We start from the raw sequence: 7,743 nt of genomic DNA, 5'->3' as shown, positions 1-7,743 counted from the left end.
GCACCACCAGGGTTCCTGAGCTGAACCTAACTAACGGCCTTTAACAGAGTATGGCAAAAGTGATGGGATGCCACCTCTGAGATTTGGTCACAAAATGCTCTGACTGCTGTGTAACTTGCAAGCTCTGCTTGCTCACTCACGGAAAGAAGCTGTAAGCTGCCCTATGCAGAGCCCCCTGGGTAGGAACGGTAGGAACTGAGGGTGGCTCTGGCAAGTGACCATCAAGGAACCGAGGCCTCAGTTCAATGGCCAACAGCTATGTGAATGAGCTTGGAAGAGATCCTTTTCCAGCCCAGCCTTGAGATGGCTGTTCAGTAGAAGTAAGAAAATTCTCCTAGGTTCTCTCCTCCAACTCCTACCAGACTAAGGCAGAGCCATGCTATGTCTTTGAGGGTCAAGAACGTTACCTCCTTTACTGCCCAGCTCCTTTGAACACACCTGCTTTGGCCTTTAAGCACCTTGAATGCTAACTCAGCCTTTTCAGGGCAGTACTGTCCGTGTAGCCAGATGTGTGACTCAGACGATACACAGGAAGGACCTGATGTGGACACTGTCACAATCTTAGATTTATTTCTGGACTTTCAATTCTATTCCATTGGTCTGTATGTCTATTCTTACACCAGTACCAGACTATCTTGATTACTGTTGCTTTGTAGTAAGTTTTGAAATCAGGAAGTGTGAGTTTTTCAGCTTTGTTCTTTTTCAAGATTGTTTTGTTTATTTGAGGCCCCTTGCAATTCCATGTGAATTTATGGATCAGCTTTTCCATTTGTACAAAAAAGGCAGTTGGAATTTTGATAGGGCTTGCATTGAATCTATAGATTGCTTTTGGGAATTTTGCCATCTTAATATTAAGTGTTCCAATCCATGAACAAGGGATGTCTTTACATTTATTTAGGGTGTCTTTAATTTCTTTCAACAATGTTGTAGTTTCAGTGTACAAGTCTTTCACCTCCTTGGTTAAATTTATTCTTAGGTATTTTATTCTTTCAAATGCTATTGTAAATGGAAGTTTTCTTAATTTCTTTTTTATTGTTCATTACTGGTATATAGAAATATAACTGATTTTTGTGTGTTGATCTTGTACCTTGCAACTTAGCTGAACTCACCTACTAGCTCTAGTAGATTTTTTGTGGATTCTTTGGGGTTTTCTCTATATAGAATCATGTCATCTGTGAATAGTTTTAGTTTTACTTCTTCTTGAAGGCCTTTTATTCCTTTTTCGTAACTAATTGCTCTGGCCAGAACTTCCAGTACACTGTTGAATAAATCCATTTCCATTGACTCATAGCGATCCTATAGGACAGAATATAACTGCCCCATTGGGTTTCCAAGAAGGCTGGTGGATTTGAACTGATGACCTCTTGGTTAATAGCTGAACTCTTAAACACTGTACCACCAGGGCTGCTATAAAGTGTTTATTTTTTATCTGGAATGTCTTTTGAGGGAGAGTTGAAGGAGACGATGGGAATATCTTCATGGAACTGAATTGGGACAACCTCTATCTACAGCCATTTAAAAGTATGTATTAAAAAGCTATGAAAATGCAGTCAAGGTCAGCACAACTGGACTAATCCAAAAGCAAAGAAGTTTCCTGAATAAACCGAATGCTTCGAAGGCCAGCATAGCAGGGGTGGGGGTTTGGGGTCCCTGGTTTCAGGGGACATCTAAGTCAATTGGCATAATAAAATCTATTAAGAAAACCTTCTGCATCCCACTTTGGAGAGCGGTGTCTGGGGTCTTAAACACTAGCAAGCAACCATTTAAGATGCATCAATTGGTTTCAACCCACCTGGATCAAAGTAGAATGAAGAACACCAAAGACAAGGGTAATTATGAGCCCAAGAGACAGAAAGGGCCTCATAAACCAGAGACTACATCAGCCTGACACCAGAAGAACTAGATGGTGCCCGGCTACAACTGATGACTGCCCTGACAGGGAACACAACAAAGAACCCCTGAGGGAGCAGGAGAGCAGTGGGATGCAGACTCCAAATTCTCATAAAAAGACCAGACTTAATGGTCTGACTGAGACTAGGAGGACCCTGTTGATCATGGCCCCCAGACCTTCCGTTAGCCCAGGACAGAAACTATTCCCAAAACCAACTCTTCAGACAGGAATTGGACTGGACAATGGGATAGAAAAAGATGCTGGTGAAGAATGAGCTTCTTGGATCAAGTAGACACTTGAGACTATGTTGGCATCTCCTATTTGAAGGGGAGATGAGAGAGCACAGGGGGTTAGAGGCTGGCAGAATGCACACAAAAAGAGAGAGTGGAGGGAAGGAGCAGGCTGTCTCATTAGGGGGAGAGCAATTAGGAGTCGCATTCCACTCGACGGCAACAGGTAAACCAAAAAAACCAAACCCAGTGCCGTCGAGTTAATTCTGACTCATAGCGACCCTACAGGACAAAGTAGAACTGCCCCATAAAGTTTCCAAGGAGCACCTGGCGGATTCAAACTGCTGACTCTTTGATTAGCAGCTGTAGCACTTAACCACTATGCCACCAGAGTATGTAACAAGGTGTATATAAATTTTTGTATGAGGGACTAACTTGATTTGTAAACTTTCATTTAAGGCATAATAAAAATTTTAAAAAGCTGTAAAAAAATGGTCGGGGGGCAGCGTCTGCCCTCCTCTAACTTCACAAGGGGGAAGGAGAATCAAGATCAACAGCCCAAGGCTGATTCCTATGAGGTGGAGGTCAGACATGTCTCCTCTCTCCATCATCTTTACCAATTCTGACACTAACCACCCCTCCCATGGCTCTCTCTACTTCTCTGCTGTGTTCAATAATTCATTGCAATGGCCACACAGAACTCACAGACAATACTCATGATTATGGTGCTTATTAGGGAAATAACAGGTTCAGGAATGCTCAGGGTACAATTCTTTCATCAGGACAGCTTCTTTTCAGATGTGCCTGCAGGCACACCTCTCTGGCCCTCAGCCTCTGCTCTGCTCTGCTTGGGCAAGCGTTACAAAGCTCTTTTAGCTCTGTCAATAAGTACCCAAAGGCACCCCACTCCACCAGTAAGCCTCAGTCCGAAGGTGCTCAGCTCTAGCTTCATGGGTCGGCAAACCTAGCTCCACCAAGTGTCCAGATTCACCTTACTCCTTCAGCAAGCCTCCTGCCCAAAACACTCAGCTTTCTCACTCTATGGCCTGGGAAGCCCACCATACCATCTCCTGCTGGTCTCTCCTGCCACTGCCATTTATCTGCCACCACTTCTCTCTGTCTTCAGTGTTATAGCTCTTTCTCTCTCTCTCTCTGTCTCCTGGTTCCAAGAGCTTCTCAGCATAGGGATCCCAGGTCCAAAGGACATGCTCCGTTCCTTGGTGGTGGTGAGATCCCCTCTTTGTTCTGGAGTTGACTCTTTTTTAAACCTAGCAGGGTGGCAAAACCGAACAATCCCCTTGGTGGGCCACAGTTACCTTATTTTCACAGTCCCACCCAGTCACTTGGGTGGGATTTACAAGACCACGGTGAGAAAGGCCACACAAAAACAATCCATTTAACCACAAAAGCTTTTTAAAAAGTTTATACCCTTAAATCTGGTATCAACTTTCGATGTTCCTACCGGCCAAAGAGAGCAATTTGAGCTTCAATAAGGATAAGAATTCCAACGGATCAAATGTGTTTAAATCCATGAGTTCATAATAATATATTTTTTAATGCTTAATTGGCCATCTTTGGAGGAAGAAAGGGAAACAATTCAAGCTTTACTTATATATAAACTGTACTCACTGGGCAATAGAATAGTAGACAAAATTGTTGCTGTTATTGTTAGTTGCCATTGACTCAGCTCTGACTCATGGTGACCTTATAACATAACAAAAACGTTACCTGGTCCTGTGCCAGCTTCATGATTGCTGGTATGTTTGAGTCCCTTGTTGTGGCCATTGCGTAGTGCCTTCCAACCTAGTGAATTCATCTTCCAGCACTACATCGGAAATATTCTGTTGTGATTCATAGTGTCTTCTCCAGCTCATTTTTGGAAGTAGGTCACCAGGCCTTTCTTCCTCGTCTGTCTTAGTCTGGAAGCTCTACTGACACCTGTCCACCATGGGTGGCCCTGCTGGTATTTGAAATACCAATGGTGTAGCTCCTAGCAGCACAACAACACGCAAGCTACCATAGTATGACAAACTGACAGACAGGTGATGGTTCTGCTTATAGGGAGATTTAAACCAGTCCTGTAACAGTGTTGCTGTCATTTCCCAGGCTCTAAACTGGTTGGTCGACATTGAAACCCCTGGGAGCTTTAAAAGCTACTAATGCCTGGGCCCAGCCGGGAGGTGCTGCTGTAATCAGTCTGGATGCAGCCTTTTCATCATTCCCTGGGGGCTTGGCAGCCACTGTTTTAACATTCACAGGAGGTCCTCATTACTCCAAGCTAATTGTGTCAGAAGAGGCCACTTACAATGAAGGGACCAGATTTTCATAGTAAATAGTGGGATTAAAAAATAATTTTCTAAGATTTCATTAAAAAGTAGAAGTTAAAATTATGAAAATATTGCGACTATTTTGGAATAATAAAAAAGCAGGAGAAAAATCCCTGCCCAAATCTATATATCCCCCCCCAAAAGAGCTCTTTTTTCTTACAGAATTTTTTAAAGAGAATTTTGAAACATATAAAAGTGGAGAGGCTAGTACAATGAAACCCTGTGTGTCTGTCTCCAGCTCCAATAACTATATGGGAGTGTTTGTTTACAAGCAGAGGTGACACCTGGAAGCAGCAGGTTGTGGTCAGCAGGTGTCCCTTTCCTCGTGATAAGGAGCCCCTGACAGTGAGCCTTACACCGAACTGAGTGCTGGGGCTCCCACTGGCACTTGTGCTTCACAGAGTAGAACTTGACCTTACCCTTGGCTACGTCAAGATGCTCTCACCTGTCTAAAACAAAGTTTCCCTTTACTTTATTAGTTAAAGTTTTGTTTCTTACTTAGCTTCTTTTTTGTGTGTTGAGTCCTTGGTTTTATAAATATGCTTCTAGAGTCTTACTTAGACCCGGTTTTCTTCCCCTAGCCTGTCTATCCTTGCACCGGTTAAAAAAAAGCATCGTCTAATTTCTATAGCTTTCTAGCACACTCTGACATTCTCCAAGAGTAGGCTCACCCTGGGTGGTTCCCTCTGTGCAGGGGCTTCAACACTACCTAGTGGGATCAAGTGAGGAAAGGCTGTATTCCACCCCCAATGTCAGCCAAACATGCATCCTAAATGGGAAAGCAGAGCTATTTTACAAATTATTATATCAAGCCAAAAAGAGACAGCTTTTAGGTTTGTCTGCCAATTTTAGTCTCCACTATCTATAAACTCAAGAATGGTAGTGACTGTCTCCTGGCTGAACTCCTGCCACCAGCAATTATTATTAAAGGAAAAGGAAGCCACTTTGGAAGCTCCTGGGGTGTTGCTACCATCAAGGCAGCCACGGACCCGCCCCATCCCCACCCCACCCATACCCCCACCCTCTCGCTCTGTTCCTCCTGCAACCCTGGAACCATTTGATTGTTAGAGTTGGTCTCTATCTACTAATAAATGTGTAGTTAAGATTGATTTTTAAATGTAAGAGTTGAGACTATCCCATCAATAGAATTGTAGGGTTTAGAGAAATAGAGAAACAGCTATAGATTGAATCTGATGCTTTGTAGTTTTATTATTATCTGTTAATGATCATCATGGGTGTGAGAAGAAGAAACTCCAAAAAAGTCTTTTGAAATAGAAACTTTCCCTAAAGTTAGATATAAGACAACTGCCTAAATATTGACAAAACCTTACAGGGTTTACTTTAGTTTTTATTAAGCTTGTGTCCTATACAGTGAAAATAACAGTTGCCTTTCAAAACTGAACTCGGTCAGCTGCAGTAAAGGATTTTTATTCCCTGAAGTTCATTCCTGGGATTTAACATGTTTAACGCAGAAGTTTATGCTGAGGGACTCTCACCTCCACAGCAGCGGTTCGTCTCCGGGGCAGACAGGACAAGAGCTTGGCCCCTGACTCCATGCAGATGAAAACCACCCCAGATGCCAATGACAGAGCAACAGGCCCTGGCTCTCCAGTGGGGGTTGGGTGCGAAGGGTTAGTGAGTTTAAGTAGTTTCTATTGTGCCAGAGAGATTTCAGTTGAGAAAGATAAAACATTAAAAAACACAAAGGAGAGGGGAAGAGACTCATGGCTGTCCTAGGTTTGTGGGGTTTCAGCCTGGGAAGATGTACTTTATGCCAAAGAAACTCAAGTCTTGTTTTGTAAGACAAACCATTCCTCACTCATGAACTCGTCGCCCCGCCTAGATTCCTTGGGCCTCGCACAGACACCTGGATGTGTGGCCTGGGGCTCCCTCCGAGTTTCAGGATTGGGCATCCTGGTCATCCTCACAGGCGACCAACACTGGACAAGAGGAGGGCACAGGCATGGCTTTGTACTGGAACGAGGCCGGCCTCTCCTCTGCCATTCAGGGGACCAGGAGAGCTGGGGGACCTTCAAGGCCCTTTCTGCACACGCTGGCGCGACCCTGTCCCTGACTCAGGCCGAAGTGTCGAGTGTCGTCAGGAGCCTGGCTAGGGAGCAAAGCGGATGGGCTCACTTCTGACCCCGCCGCCTCACGCCCTGCCCTCTCCTCCCGACCTTCTCAGGAGACCACCCTGCCGCCTCCCCAGAAAGCAGAGGGAAGCCACCTTCACGGCCATCATGTGGAGCCATCTTTTAGGGAGGAACTATCAGACCCCAGGCTGAGCGCCAGCCAGTGCCAGTGCTCATCTTCCCTAAAGAGCACGGTTGGCCCACTCTGTCAAGTCTGAAACTTTCTTGTCACTGTGATTCACCACCACGGTGTTCACAGGTGGTCGCCTTCCCAACTCTGCCCCTTTTGGGGGGGGTGAGGTGGGCGGGGAGGCAGATGTCAAAATATGCAAAAAGTGGCAATATTTTTATTATTATTATTAACAACTTTATTAAAACATAATCAGAAAACTCATCCACTTAAATATGCAGTTCAGTGGTTTTGAGTATATTCACAGGGTTGTGTAATCCTTACCACCATCTAATTTAGAACAATTCCCCCCTCCCTAGAAAACTGTACCCATTAGCAGTCACTTCCCATCTCCTACCCCAGCCCTAGACATCTATTGATCCACTGTCTGTCTGTATAGATTTGACTCTTCTGGCTTGTTTAACTTGGTGTAGTGTTTTCAAGATCCATCCAGGTAGTAGCATGTATCAGAACTTCAATCCTTTTTCTGACCCAATAATATTCCATTGTATGGATGTACCACATTGTGTTTATCCACTCATCAGTGAGACTTTTTTCACTTTTTGGTTATTGTGAAAAATACTGTTATGGACATTTGTGTACAAGTTTTGTGTGGGCATGTTTTCAATTCTCTTGGGTATATACCTAAGAGTGTAACTGCTGGGTCAAATGAACTCCCAAACTGGTTTTCAAAGCAACTGCACCAGTAGAGTATGAGGGTCCCAGTTTCTCCACATCTTCCAGAACACTTGTTATTGTCTGTCTTTTTGATTATAGCCATCCTAGTGGGTGTGAGGTGATATCTGGTGGAGGTTTTGATTTGTATTTCCTCATGAGCATTTTCCTTCCCCTACACAGTGTTTTGTTTATCCACACATTCAGCCAGCCAGCCTCCATGTTGTCCTGGGCTGGGCTCTGGGTATCCTGGGGTGGCCCGGAGAAATTCACTTGCAGTTTCCAGTCCAGAGGGGATACAGCAAGGCCCTGGGAGGTT

Source organism: Loxodonta africana, chromosome 11 (genome assembly GCF_030014295.1).
Source record: "Loxodonta africana isolate mLoxAfr1 chromosome 11, mLoxAfr1.hap2, whole genome shotgun sequence".
Taxonomy (NCBI): Eukaryota; Metazoa; Chordata; class Mammalia; order Proboscidea; family Elephantidae; genus Loxodonta; species Loxodonta africana.
Note: the sequence above shows the minus strand (reverse complement) of the source record.